General features: G+C 32.4%; 1 protein-coding gene across 1 annotated transcript in view; it reads right to left on the bottom strand.

The window, feature by feature from the left end:
• Positions 1-16,001, bottom strand: part of Mipol1 (mirror-image polydactyly 1) — a 328,121-nt gene that overhangs the window by 131,883 nt on the left and 180,237 nt on the right.

Raw genomic sequence — 16,001 nt, 5'->3', positions numbered from 1 at the left:
ATTTAATTTAGGGGGGGTATGTGTGTGTTTTAGATTTTGAAATATTTGGGTAGAATCTACTTGTTGCATTATACTCAAAAACTTTCAGATTTTGGTGCATTTCAGATTTTTGGATCAGGGATGCTCAACCTGTACCTTGAAGTCACCTCAGTAACACAGTTGTGATAAACTACGATGGGATTATAATTCAGACAACATTTGAACATCTCCTGTGTTGCAATCCCCCAAACTGAATTACAGGAAACTAGTAATAGATGTTCACATTTATTAGGGAAAGGAAAGGATCCATTGGTCATGAGTGTTCCTTTTATACTTTAAATCTTGTTTAGAGACACACAAATACCATTAGACTATTAAAGAGTTTGAGAAGTTCCACAGAAGAAAAGAAGCTGTTTAATTTTGTTTTTTATGTATGCAAACTCATTTTCAAGGAATTTTCTCAACACACCTATGGATATTCTCTAATTTTTAGAAACTATAAACAAAATGCCTATTTACAGCATTTTCCTTGGTCTACTTGATACAGGATATTTGAGCAAAAATTTCCAAGTTTACAAAATATGTCAAATATCCACAAGTTACTAAGTAGAAAAATTATGCTTTTATGTAGATTTTAAATGTTATGTCTAATAATAATGTTGGACTAAGCATCAAGACATTCTGGATCCCTAAATGTTATTGTACCATAAGTTACAAATTGATAGAATAAATCAAATATCAAACTCCTTAATTTATTACAAAAAATTAAAATCAATGTCCAACTGCAGATTGTAACATAAAAACAGGTCTATCACAATCCATTTCATGTGAATTTCATTGCTTAATTTTTACAGATAATACATAGAAAAGTAAGAGGTGAAGAAAATGAGACAATAGATTTTTCTTTATGGAAATTATTCTTTGGGAAAATAAAAGTGGCTGAGATCCATATCTTGCATCCCCGTTTTACTTGAAGGTTGGAGGTGAGACCTTACTATGGTGAGGTCTACAGAACTAGGGAAGAATTTTTTACCTGTTCTAAGGTGATCTGGCACAAGCTTACCATGCACAGTAAAGTATATATAACCTATATCTTAAAGTGAGAGGATGAAAAAATAGCCCTCAATGTTGTCTTTATTATTTTGCTTTTCCTTCACTTGTTCATTCCAGAAACTGGTATTTACATCAAACTATGAATAGCTAAGGAGAAATAACTATTTAAACTAGTCACATGCACGAATGCATATCCCTTATTATATTTCTTAGATTTATCCCTGACTAATGTCTTCTTTAACTACCCATTTTTCTAATTACCTATGCAGTAAAACTCCTTCAAATTTGTATTATTTCAACTTCCTCACTACACATTTTGTCTTCAGCTTGCTCTCCAAGAGTTTCTATGTTTTCATTGATACTGCTCCTATTGAAGTCACCACAATCCACCACATAGTTAAAAAATCAATGAAAAATATTTGTCTTCATTTTCCTAGGTGACTTGAAACTTTCCTTGGTGTCTGAGATACTCCATTCCCCTGTGTTTCTTCCTACTTCTCCTTTGCTGGAGCTCTTCCTCTCCTTGACCCCAACATATTGGAATGAGACAGAGCTCCACATTCTTCCTGTTTTCAATCTGCATTCTTCCTTTAAATACTCTAATCTAGTCCCATGTCTCATATGACTAAAAATATTTATGTCCCCGACCTTGGTCTCTTCTCTGGGAACTCTAAACTTGTATATATAACCCCACCATGACAGGATCCCTAGATATCTGATGATGAAACTAACATAGCCCCAAAAAGTTTGGGAGTTTTACTCTATTTCCTCTGAACATCCCTATCTTATAGAACTACCATTTGCCAATCTAAAGTCTTAGCATTATTCTTGATTCTTATTTCCCTTAAGTTATCCTCCAAAACCCTTCAAAAAATACTATTGCTATTGCTACCATACCTCCCCACACAATGCAAACACAGTACATCCACAAGTACTTTCTGCTGTTGATAAGGAATCCAAAGGTAAGCCACTATCACATCTTGCCTAAAGTATTAAAATGGCTCCTAACAGTTCTCCCTACTTCCATTCTTATTTCTTTAGAAACACTGCTACATGTAGTAGCCAGTGATCTTCTTAAGCTTTAAATACTGCTACTCATTTGCTATTAACCATCACTGATTTATATATTTACCAAAAAAATTCAAACTTTATCATTGCAGAGGTCACTGTATAGATACAACAATGTCCTAGCTTACCTTTTAGACCTAATTTTATGTATCTATTTCTGTTCATTCACTATGATTCAGTCATGCTGGACTTCTATTTGCTAAACATACTATACCATTCATGACTCAGAGAGTTTATCTTACCTCCCTGACATGCTCTTTTCATAGGTCCTTATCTGCCAGGCTCATTATAATCATTCAGCTGTTCCTGTTCTGGCTTCTTGAATACTTAGAATACTGATTTTCATCTTTGTCCTTTTCTAATACATACATTTTAAGAATATGCCTTTTCCTATATGGACTGCTTCTGTTGCACAAAATTCCATAAGAGTGTTAACATCAAATCTAAATTATCATTTATTTCAAAATATTTTCTGATTTCCATTGTAATTTCTTCATTGATGCATGGATTACATATAAGTGTACTGTTTATTTTCCAAGCAACTGGGAATTACTACCTTAATTCTACTATGGGGAACATATTCTAAATTATTTCAGTTTTCCAAAGTCTGTTAAGGCTTGTGTTATAGCCCAACATATGTTTTATTTTAGTAAAGTGTCATTTGCACTTGAATGAGGAGTATAAGGTGCTATATGTATTAATTAGGTTAAGTTTGTTAGCCATACTGTTCAAATCTTCTGCACCCCTTCTGGCTTTGATTTGTTTGTTCTATCAGTTACCAAGAAGGATCTGTTAAAATCTACCAAATGGTTATAAATGTCAATTTCTCATTTTGTTTCTAATAATTTTTGCTTTAAATATTCTGAAGCTACTAATGGTTGCATTCAGATTTAGTAATGCTATATCTTCCTGGTATTTGTCAGTATTAGTTGTTATAATAAGGCTTCCTGACTGAAAAATTTTTTGATACGAGCATAAATATGTCCAGTTAAACATTGTGTACTTACCTGCTTGTATCCTGTGACTTTTAACCTTATATATGTTTCGGGTAAGTAGTACATAGTTGGGCTACCCTTTATTATATAGTCTCAAAATCACTGCTTCTTGTTGGAATATCGATTTGAATTAATAAATTACTTATAATTTTTGGAATTATGCTTACTATTGTAATCTTTAGATTGGATTATCAAATATATTCATTAAATTGCCTTTTTCAATGTTTTCTCTCATATGCGAAAGAGCAAAAAAGGGAAAGAAGGGAGGATAGAATATCATAATGATGTAGGGAAGATCAGTGGAGGAAGACTGAGAAGGAGGGAGGATGGAAGGGAAAGGGGAGGAAATGGGAAATGAATTTAACAAAATAACAACGTGCATATATAAAGACACCAGAGGGAATCTCACCTCTATGTGTGTATGAAAAGCACCAATCAAGGATGGATAAATTGATGAGCAAGGGGAGATGAGTGGAGTGGAGAGAGGGTGGAGGGAAGAGGGAAGAATAGGCACTGAAATGGTGTGGGTCAATTCCATGCATGTATGATTTTGCTGGAATTAATTCAGCTATTATGTATAATTATAATGCTCCAATCAATTTTTTAAAAAATGACTTTCCTGGTTCATAGGTCCTTAAGTATAAATTCTTTAATACTCTTTTTATGATCACCTTGGAAATTCTAACTTGTTTGCCTGACTTATAACAATCTAATATAAATAGTTACTTGTATAACTGTTTTGGTAATACCTTATAATCTTAGATTTTTAGTACATTACCCACTTCCAGGCTTTAGGATTATTTTTCCTCATGTATTTGATTATACATACATTTGAATCACCACAAGACATTACTGATTGCTCTGAATATGCTACATTTAGTCAGTATTTTAATATTTGCCAACACATTTGTCCTTTTAGTTGCTCTTCCTTCCTTCCTACATCTTTGAGTTTATACTTGGTATCATTTTCCATTTGCCTGAAGAACTCCATTTGCTATTTCTCTCAATGCACATTCTCAAGTATCTAATTCTCTGCTGCTGTTTCTCTGAAATATGTTTATACAGTAGTTTGAGTATAGAATTCTATACTGGCAGTCATTTTGGAGTTTTAATGATGTTGATCTACTTTCTTTTGTCTTCCACTATTCCCATTAAGAATTCAGCAGTCGGTATTGTTCTTTGAACAAGTTTTTTTTTTTTTTTTTCCCTCAGTTTGCTTTCAAGATTTTTCTCCTTTATCTCCGTAGTTCATTACTTCAGTTATGTTGTGTCCACAGGTCATTTTCTTTTACTTTTCCCACTTGGAGTTCTTAGAGTTTCATGAGTTTAAGTTCTGAAATATTCCTGATTTGGAGAAATCTTGGTTACTACATTTTCAATTACTGTTCCACTTCATTGTCACCTCATCTCCTTCAGAGACTCCACTTACATATACATTGGTTCTGTTTCTACAGTTGTGCTCACCCCTCCCCAATTTCTTTTACCTCTGTGATATAATTTAAAAATTAACTGTTCCCTTATTATCTAGTTTACTAATCCTGTGTTCTGAACTAAACTCATCTAATACATTTGCAATTTTGATGCTCTGTTTGTCAGTACTAGAATTTCCAGTTGATTATTTTATGGAGAGTCCAATTTTCTGGTAAAATGCTTAATATTTTCAACTATTTCTTCTTCATTTCCTTTGCCTTACTGAATATTTAAATCATAGTAATTATAAAGTCCTTGTCATCAAACTCCAATATTTAGACCAATTTTGAGTCAGTTTATGTTTTAGTTTGATTCTATGGTACTGTCTTTTTGTGTGTCAGGTAATTTTCAATTAATTATCTCCCATCATGTATGTACGATAAAGGTAAAGAATTCATTATTTCCCCTAGACATTTCGGCTTTACCAGGGAGATAGAGTAAGAACTGGTGGTTTTAATTCTATTAAGAACTGAGCAGTACAGATGCCAGGTATGGTCCTCAGTTCTCACAAAAAAACTGCAAATTCCAACTTGCTTTTCAGAGACTTGCTGTTTAGGCTTATAATCTCCTTCCTGAACAGCTACAGATACCCTGAATGTGCTATTGGATGTGGGCTTGACGCTCTCTACACTCAACACAAATAAGAAATTCGCTAGTTCTTCTATATCCTGGCAGTGGCTCTCTACGAATAGAGGTGAAAATTTCAGAATTCTGCCTAGAGATAATCAACAAGTGCCTAAACAAGAAGTGGCTGCAGAAATCAGCTTTCCTTTCAGGTTCTTCCCTTCTACTGTCTTAGAGCTCCTAGTCACATTGCCTCAATATAGTATAAAAACTGACATAAAGGAGTATGAAGATTCAAATTATCACACTATCCAGGAATTCAGTTGGAAAACCACAGATCTCCATATAAACCATGAAATTAGGCATAATGTGTATGCATGTAAATATATGCATATATACATTTCATCTGTGATTATCTTTTGTTAAGAGCTGAAAAGGTAAGGAAAAGGAATTAAATTCCACTTAATTATATAACAGATTGTATTTTTTAGTTAAGTGAAGAAGACATGTTACTACAGTGGAATATGACTTTTGTTCCATTGTTTTTTCCACACTTCCTTCTTAGTTCTTCTGGGTAAACAGTGTTTCATTTTTTTTCTTCTTTTCTTTTCTTTTTTTTTTTTTTTTAAGGAAATCGTTCCTCTGCTACAAACTACTAAGGCAGTTTGTAGATCTCATTCCTCTGGACATAGCAATTAGTTTTGAGATAAGTGAACAAGCACATTACCTCTAGCAATTCCATTCAAGTTAACAATATCCAATTCTAGGATTTGCTTTTTTATTTTTTATTAATAACTCTTATATTCTACTTTTCATCTGGGATGCAGGAAATCTGAAGCTTCTACCTCTACATAATCTGAAAATTAGGGCAACACATAGGAGAGAGCAAACAAAACCCATGAATAGAACAAAGTCTTTTGGGTTCCAATTAAGACTCTCCTGAAGTTAAAAGAGGAGTAGACTACTATAATACAAAACATGGTTGAATCTCAAACTCATCAAGTCAGATACAAAAGAGTAAATATTACATGATTCCATTTATACAGCATTCTAGAAAGTGCAAATAAATTTGTAATGATAAAAAGCAGATCAGGGGTTGCCTGTAGTCACATATAAACTGGAAAGCAGCTCAATCAGTCTTGGTGGGGTGAGAGAAGTGCTATGCGTCTTCATTACAGTGGACACAGATCTGCCAAAATGCATTTCAACTGTACACCTTAAATGGATGTAATTTACTGAATGCACATACAATAAGGTTGACTCAATAAGGCTGATTGAATAAAAAAAAAAAAAAAAACACAACTCAAAGTACAGTCATCTCTTGGTATCCACAGGGGATTTGTTCCAAACCATTTGTGATACCAAAATCATGGATGCTCAAGTCTCAAAATGGCAAAGTATATAATTGTTGTAGAGTACTGTTTAGGGAATAACCACACACAAAATTTTTTTTTTTACATGGTCAGTATTGATACAGCCATTGTAGGCCTAACTTAAATAAATTTTCCATATGCAGTTGGCTGAATCCACAGATGTGGAACCTATGGACAGAAGGGCTAACTGTAATCTCTGAAAGTTAGCCTTATCCTTGGTCTTTTCAGTTATATGAACAATACGTTTCATTTTTGCTTAAGCAATTTGGTGTGTGGTTTTTTGATCCTTGAAACAGCATTTACCATCTGATACAATTAAACTCAGTTTACAAAATTTATGTGGACATGTAAATGTATTAACATACTGTTGAAAGTAAATGATGATTAAAATAAAAGCAAGTTTATAGGCACCTAATGACTTAGTTTTCTTTTTAAAACAAAAATGCAATTCTCCAACCATTTTCAAGTTTTCTTTTCTTTCCTAAGAGGGAAATTCAACATTTCTTTTTTTCTTTGGTACCAGGGAGTAAACCCAGGGGCACTTAACTACTGAACCACATCTCCAGTCCTTTTTATTTTTTAGTTTGGGACAGGGTCTCATTAAATTGCTTAGGGCCCCACTAAGTTGCTGAGGCTGGCTCTAAACTTGCAATCCTCCTGCCTCAGCCTCCTAAGTAGCTGGGATTACAGGTGTGCACCACTACACCTGGCCCAATGGTTTTTCCTAAGCTGTTATAATGTTTAAGGATTGTTATAAAATGGTTTTCCTAATTACTAATTCAGAATATGTATTTTTTGTTCACACTGAGTTTGAGTTGGACAAGAAATAGTATACAATTCTCTAAGTAACATTATCAAATATTTTAGTTATAAGTCATATCATTTGGTTTTCTTTATGGGTCAGTGATCTTAATTTCTACCTCAAGTCTTTCTTATTTATTTATTTATTTATTTATTTTAGAGTATCTTTACGTTTTTCGTGTACTCTTAAAGGTACATTGGAAAATACTAGTTGTAAAGAAATATGAATTATGAAAGACCCAATAGTCTATAAAAAACTACCTTCCAGAGCTGAGGACATAGCTCAGTTGGTAGAGTGCTTGCTTCCCTTGCAAGCACAAGGCCTGGGTTCAATCCCCAGCACCGCAAAAGAAACAAAACAAAACAAAACTACATTCCAAACACAAGATACATAGCTTCAAGATTGAGAAAAATTGTCCTATTTTCATAGAGAACTAAAGTTTTATATAAGGAAGTTGAAAATGTGCTTAAGACAGATACACAAAATAAATTTTCATTAGAGAATTATAAAACTTAAATAACACAACAAAATGATTACACATGAATGAGGCTGAAACTGAGAGGACATAGATACATATATCTAATGGGAATTGTCACCAGGACAAAACTGACACACCCAATGGAAATACTGTATCATATTTCAAGATTTAAGTTAAGCAATTGGAGTTTCCGGAAACAAATGTACTCTGCCCTAAAAGAATCTTTATCCCTTTTACTTCCTTATCAGCAGTCACAGAAAATAACAAAAATGGAACTCTTAAAATAATTCTTTTTCTCAGTAGTTTAATCTGACCAAAACAGTTCTAAACTATGCTAAACTGTATAAGTACAGTACTATTATAAACCCTAGGTGTATGTAACTTATTTAAATTTGTGCCACTTAAAATAATTCACTACTTTTCCTATATTAACAAAATCCCTAAATATTTTTACATTTAAAAAACTCAACTGTTAGCTATTTTCTTCAAAATTTCATTATTTTTGAGGTAATATTATTATTATATATAATCCGTTTCGGACACTGACTATAGCTAAGTATTCTTTGTCTAGATGGATACCTGTATCAAAGCATTCAGTTTTCGAGTGGGAATATTATTTTTTGCAACTTTTATATGATGATTCTAATTGAATTTTCTTTTAAATAATATAACAGGTATACTTTCAATGGTGTCTGGAAAGGAAAAAACTATAATTTGTATTTCAAATTCATTTAGATGCTGGGTTTGGGACACATACATGTATAGCCATCATGGAGATGAACTACATTGTTAAAATACTATTTATGTTTAATGCTAAAGTCAATTATTGCTTTATGATGTTTAACACCTAACATGGTGTCTTATACTAACTATGCCCTAATCAATCCAGAATTTGATTTTGATTTCTCTGTGGTCTACTATATTAACAATTGTCTAAAAAAAACTAAAATTCTCAAAAATATATATATATGACCTAGAACAAAGGTTCATATACAGAAGCTTACAGATAGATTTGGGAAGGAAATAAACTCCTTCAAGCTATATGAGAATTTCTATGTATGCTTGGTTTTTATTTTTAGGGAAAAGACCTAAATATACAAAATGTTTTTTTTTTTTTTAAATTTAAGTGTATGAATAAAGATCACTCTTTTGTTAAAAGAATTATTCCTTTTATACATCAAACAGGCTTGATAGTAACTGTTATTGTGCACAATTGTCCTGTTACTATAGTCAATAATTTGTATGTAGAAAGAGGGCAGCACAGAATATATGACATCTTGTTTCTTGTAAAGAACCAGGAGGATTAAAAATAAAAAAAGTACTTTTGAAAAGAGCCAAAAAAACATTTATTCAACTAAAATGTCATAGCTAGAAACATCTCAAATTGAGAATAATAAAGTTTACATAATATGTAGGTATCTGTGAATGTCAAAAATAATAAATATACTAAAGGGGAAAATTACATCTTGAGATTGACAAAAATGTTTAAAAACTAATTCCTATAATGTAAAAATACCAGTAATAAAGCAAAAATTGAGAAATTAATACTAGAGGATAAAAACACTGACAATGAAATACATGTTAAGCAATTTCCTTTCATCTGTCCCCCCCAAAAAGCATATGAACTTTCAATTTTTCACTAACTTCTTTGATTATGAAAGAAAATCCTCTATACAGTAATACATAACAGGCTTTTAGCCAACTTTTTAGTCAATAAACAAAAGGCAAAATTATGAGCAGATATCTTTAAAAAAGTAAATGAGTATGTTCGAGTATAATGTATAAATTATATAAAGGATGCAATACCTTATACACATATATATGTAGAGAAAAAATGTACAAATAACAGAAGGGAACTAAACCAGAAAACAAAGGTATAAAGTTGAGAAAGAAAGAGAGAGAGAGAGAGAGACAGAGAGAGAGAGAGAGAGTGTGTGTGTGTGTGTGTATGTGTGTGTGTTTCCTCTACTATAAAACCCAGTCATCAGGAAGGCCTGTGCCATTCTTAGGCCACTTTCAGGCAGATTCTGAAAAGCTGGAAAGTAAACACAGGTGTTTTAAAACTAGAGCTGCTGTCACGGACAACCACAAACACCCTTAACTCTGATGTGGCAACGCCTCTTTCCCGCCCTCTGTTTCTTAAAGCAATGCCCGAAAAGAAAATGTCAAATGTTTCACCTTTCAACACTTCAGAATAAGTAAGAGCTTAAGAGTATTGTTTCACAAATCTCTAGCAAATAGATCATTTTTTCACCACTTTTGAATGTAGCCAATTAAATAATAATTACATAAAATAAAAAGTGTAAGATCTGAAAGATTTACCACAACCCCCAACCTTATATTTCATCTTCCACCACCACATTTTACAGTAGTTTCTTTATTTTCTCAAAGCAAAATAATTTGTTCAATCACACTTAAATGTTTATTCTGTCATATATTTTAGTAGAAAATATCTGATTTTTTTCTGAGGTTTAACACCCAAGTGAACAAAGAATTTTAAACATTTAGAACTTTAATTAAAATATGTAATTCTTTTAGAAAACTTATCCTAATAAATATCTATATCAAAGCAGAAATTATTACTTACATATAAAAACAGAAAATAGTAAAATAAGTGACAACAAAACACAGGACTCACATTCACAAAGGAATCAATTTTGAACTTAATCTCTAGTAATTATATGAAACAGTCTCCCAAAAAGTAGACTTAAAAGTCATTAGGAACTGATGAACTGCTACCTAACTGGTGAATATAAAAACTGAAGTACAACGAATTCTTCACATTTTACCATAAACACCAAGGAGCAGATGCTGTTAAGAGAAGTCATGTATTTATCAACTTCCAGATTAATCTTGGGGGTTATTTTAGTCTTACAATCAGAATTCCACGAATAATTCTTTAGTGCAATTCATACAAGAACTGCTCTGTGAAATCACACTTGTATATTTGATTATTCATAATAAATCACTAGTAGTTTCCCATAACTCTAAGCTTCTAATTTAAAAATTTTCCCTTTTAAAATGATAAAATAAAAATCAGCAGAAAAATAAGACTAAATAACTTTCATCAGTATCAATACATTTTTCAACAATTTTCTTGGATATTTTATAACTTCCTCTTACACTACCTTTTAAAAAATATTAAGAACTAATATCAGACCTGTGTGATATTTGGCTAATCACAGGCAATCAACTATAAATGAGAGAAAAGCAAATAAACTTTTACCATCTTGTTCAGATCCACCCATGCATTGCTTCATCTCACATGTGAGGGACATTTATATAGCATTAAGAGACAAAATAATAATGTTAAGTTGTGACATAAACCAGCAAAGTAAAGAAATTTAGAATTAAGTTTGACAGTTATTGACTGAGTCCACTGTACTTTAGTATTATAATACACATAATACCTTCAGGCACAAAGGAGCAAGGAAAGGGCAGTGTTTCAGTCTTAGAAGTTAATTTCCTTGCTTTTGTTGGTTTATATTACCATCTAATATTACGTAACAGTCCGTTTCTAGGCAATTTATTTTCTTCCTCTGCCATGATGAGCTGAGTTAATTTGTACACTAAATATGTTTTTGTGTCTAAACATCCAGTTTAACAGCAACAAAATCTGGCAAAGGAAAGTTATTTTAAAAAATTTACAAAATATAAGATATACGCCATTTGCTTAATTGGAAGGATCACTAGTACTTATATTTTTATAATTTCTCAAAAGGTGAAGGTAAATAACAATTTATTAAATATAAAAGGTTTACCTTAGAATGCTCACGGCTTATTAGTAATCATTGTGGTCTAAAAGTAATTACCTGGAAACATGGATCTAGATAAAAATCAACATAAATGACTAAAACAAGTTGGATTCCAGAAACTATTAGAATGAATGAATTTTTAGAGGCATTCTGGAGTTTAAAGAAAACTACCATAAAATGGAACAAAAATGCAACAGACAAATGTGCTTTTTTTTTTGGATCACTGTGACCATAAATTAATTTCACTATTCTCATGTTCTATAAAAAATGAATAGTTATTCTAGTATTTAAAAATGCATAATTTATGTAATAAAATTCAACTAAAACTCACTTAGGAAGAAGGACATAATGCTGATATATCTTAGAAATGAAATGCATAAAAAACAATTCTGGATATAAATAGAGCAAGTATCAAAAGGCAGAGAAGATTTAACTGTACAATCATAAACCACAAACAATACAGTAAGTAGAGTACTGGATTATATTGGAAATACTTCCAAGGAATATAAAACTATATTGCATGATTTTGTGAAATTATTAAGAAAGTAAAAATACAAGATAACATAAATGCCACTCAGATACATCATGGTTGTGCAAGATTCAAAGTTAACATTTTCTAAAGGAAAGGCTACAAGTTATAAAAATTCCCAGAAGCTGCTATTCATTTGAAAATATGTGGAATTTTTTCAAGACTGTGAATTATATACTAAGAAATATATTTAATACAAACCTGAAAATGTTGGCAATATGCTTTTTATATTGATTTTAAATACTAAGCAATAAATTACAGGATTTTAAAAAAATGTATCTGAGTCAGTAGGCAAGAGTGATTTTCCAAGATGCCTTTTTTGTTTCAGTTAAAATTAAAATCCATGCTGTCTAATCCTTGGAGTCAATTTGTAATTAAGGGGATTTGATGAGAGACCAGGCACTGAATTAATGATAAAATTTAATATCTGTTTTAATGCATCAACATAACAGAAAAACTAACCAACACTGAGCAACATAATAAAGTCATTTTGTAATAGATGAAAGACTATAGCCATATCAGTTTATGAATATTAGTTATTTTTGGAAAATAAATGTACATACAAAAGTTCTATAGATGTACTGCTAAGAACTGTGTGTCTGAAAATCAACATTCATGTAAGATATACTAAAATAACAAGGATCTATTTAGTACTAAAAACTATATTGGTATATGCAATTACTTTGAGAATTTTATGTAATCACTAATGAAGAACTCAACCACTTTCCATATCGTTTCTCAAACTAGACATGTTTTTATTTAATAGCTAAAATAAGTGTATTTGGCAATCTAAAATTTGTTTTTAAAATATATTTTTAGTTGAGAAAACAACATTAAAAAAAAATCCACCAAATTACATTTCATAGTATTTTAAGTAACTATCCAGACTGTGTGCTACAACTTTCAGAGCATTACTATACTGTTTTGTAGTTCATAAGACAATTTAATACATCACTGTTTACCAAGTAAGTCTTGGGCACAACTTTCTGTAGAATTTGGTTACTGGAAACAAGTAAAAACATAAAAGAGAACATTACATTTGACCAGCAGTCTCCACGTAGTCTCATCTAACTTATCCCTAAAATACTTTGAAAGCAATAAAAAAGACATAAAATGGATAATGCCACAAAAATCCTGGTATCAACCTAATATAGAAACCAAGTGGAAAATTAAGCAGAACTATAACCAGAAAGTATAGCTGGTATTTTTATAAATATAGAAAATTCATAGGCCTAGAAGAAAATTGAGAAAATATTTTTTCCTTACTTTACTTTGCAAACACATAGTCTATCTTGGGCAAGATTTCAAATGCAAAGTAAGATATTCTAATCTGGTAGGCTCTGGGTCAGGCCCAGATCTATCATTTTGAAAACACTCTCAATAATAATATGTCTCTTGAAAGAATGACTGACCTGTACTATTTACTTAACAATCAACTGGATCTCTAAGAGGTATTGCTTTAAAGTATCCAGGTTATTGTTCTCAACAGTGCACCATGGACACCTGCTCTTGTACATCTTGGCTATTGTAATACTAGAAATCTACTTGTCAAGAAAAGAGGAGGAGATAATAGGGTGACAGCAGGGGAAAAGATGAAGCTAGTGATGAAGGAATGGTTGATACAGGTAGAGAAAGACATCCTAAGGACAAAGGCAGTTTCTTACATATTCCATTTCTTTTGGGTCAGTGCTCATGTTCTTATAGAAAAAAAAAATCATTCTATCATCCAAACTCCCTTCCAGTGTGCCAAGACAAGAGTACTGTGGTCATACTGAGAAGAGAGAATGAGTAGCTTTTACAATGACAGGCATAGGAAGTAGGGCACGAGGCTTAGGTGACATAGGGCATTTCAGTCAGAGGAAATACCAGGTCCAAAGACCATATGATACAAAGCCTGGAAATAGGTTCCAGGATCTATCCAAAACAATTCACACAATAATAGTTCCACATGCTGTACTCAAAATTCAGTCTCTTACTCAAAATTCATGTCTTCATTCATGTGTTTATAATAAAAATTTTGGCATAATATAAAGTGTATAAAACAGTTCCCATAGGGAAATTTACAATGTAATTTTATATTTTCATCATTATTTATCAAAATAAAGTACCAAATTCATAAAATAATACTGACCATAAAACTCAAAAATAGAAAAAATCATTAGGAACCAATGATAAAATGCAATTAAATGCAAGTACCACGAGTTTTATATTTGTGTTTGCTGTTAATAAACTCTACAAAAGTTTCCTACAGTAATTCATATTACTTTTTGAGGCAGGGTTTAGTTCAGTTGTTTTATCTGCACCCCATCATTTTTTATTGCATCTTTGTGGACTTGATGAACCTACATGGGTTTTAGTGATTTGCCTATACCTGTTGCTGTAATCCACAGAGCTGCGCTTCAACGTATTATTCATTACAGGGAGCCATAATGAAAGCTGTTACAGCACTTCCCCATTTGTTGTGAAAAGATGGTAAACCTGGTCTAGCTGGAGTACTGCTTATAAAGGAAGATACTCTAGAGAAAAAATTTATTGTGTGGAAAACAAAGCCTGGCCTGTGAATAGAATGCTTTTAGTAACCAGGGCAGAAACTCTCCAACCCGCTTCCTCAGAAATTTGTGCTTTGCCATACACTAGCTTCTTTCTCTCCTTTTTCCTAACTGGCTCCTTAATAACTTCAGATTGCACATGGCCTGTAGTAGCCTCCTTGGCCCCAAGCCAAGGATCACTCCACTGAGTCTTCAAAGCCAACTGGTTCATTCCCTTTCAGTTTCCCAATTCCCAATTATTAAAGTAGGAATATGACCTAACTATCTTTTCACACAAGACCACATGGATCCAGGTCACTAGCTAATGAGCAAATGCATCAGATTTCTTATAGAAAAAGAATAGTTGGGGGATGGCTAAATGAATTTAAGTAGACAAGAAATATGTTACACTCTAGTCTGTAAAATAAGTCTCAGTGTAACATTCACATTATAGCCTAACATTCCCATTTAAAAACTGAACTCCTCGAAATAAGAGACCCAGAATAGTCAAAGCAGTCCTCCGGAAGAAGAGTGAAGCAGGAGGCATCACAATACCAGAGCTTAAACTATACTACAGAGCCATAGTAACAAAAACAGGATGGTATTGGCACCAAAACAGACACACAGACCAAGGGTACAGAATAGAAGACATGGAGCCAAACCCACATAAATACATTATCTCATACTAGACAAAGGAGCCAAAGAGCATTCATTGGAAAAAAGATAGCCTATTCAACAAGTGGTGCTGGGAAAATTGGAAATCCATATGTAACAAAATGAAATTAAACCCCTCTCACCCTGCAGAAAACTCAACTCCAAGTGGATCAAAGACACAGGCACTAGAACAGAGACTCTGAATCTAACAGAAGAAAAAGTAGGCCCAACTCTTCACCATGTCAATTTAGGAATTGACTTCCTTAACAAGACTCCTAAAGTGCAAGAAGTAAAATCTAGCGTCAATAAATGGGATGGATTCAACCTAAAAAGCTTCTTCACCAATAATATGAAGAGAGAGGCTACAGAATGGGAGAAAATCTTTACCACATACCCCTCAGACAGAGCACTAATCTTCAGGATATGCAAAGAACTCAAAAAAATTAACACCAAACCCCCAAATAACCCAATCAATAAATAGGCTAACGAAATGGACACTTCACAGAAGAAATGCAATCAATGAAAAAAAATTTTAAAATTCAACATCTCTAGCATTTATAGTAATGCAAATCAAAAAAGATTTCATCTCACTTTAGTCAGAATGGCAATTATCAAAAATACAAGCAGTAATAAATGTTGGCAAGGATGTAGGGAAAAAGGATGATGGGACTGCAAATTGATGCAACCATTATGGAAAGTGATATGGAAATTCCTCAGAAAACTTGAAATGGAACCACCACTTGACCCAGCTAT

Source organism: Sciurus carolinensis, chromosome 2 (assembly GCF_902686445.1).
Source record: "Sciurus carolinensis chromosome 2, mSciCar1.2, whole genome shotgun sequence".
Lineage (NCBI taxonomy): Eukaryota > Metazoa > Chordata > Mammalia > Rodentia > Sciuridae > Sciurus > Sciurus carolinensis.
This window is presented reverse-complemented; position numbering and strand designations above follow the sequence as displayed.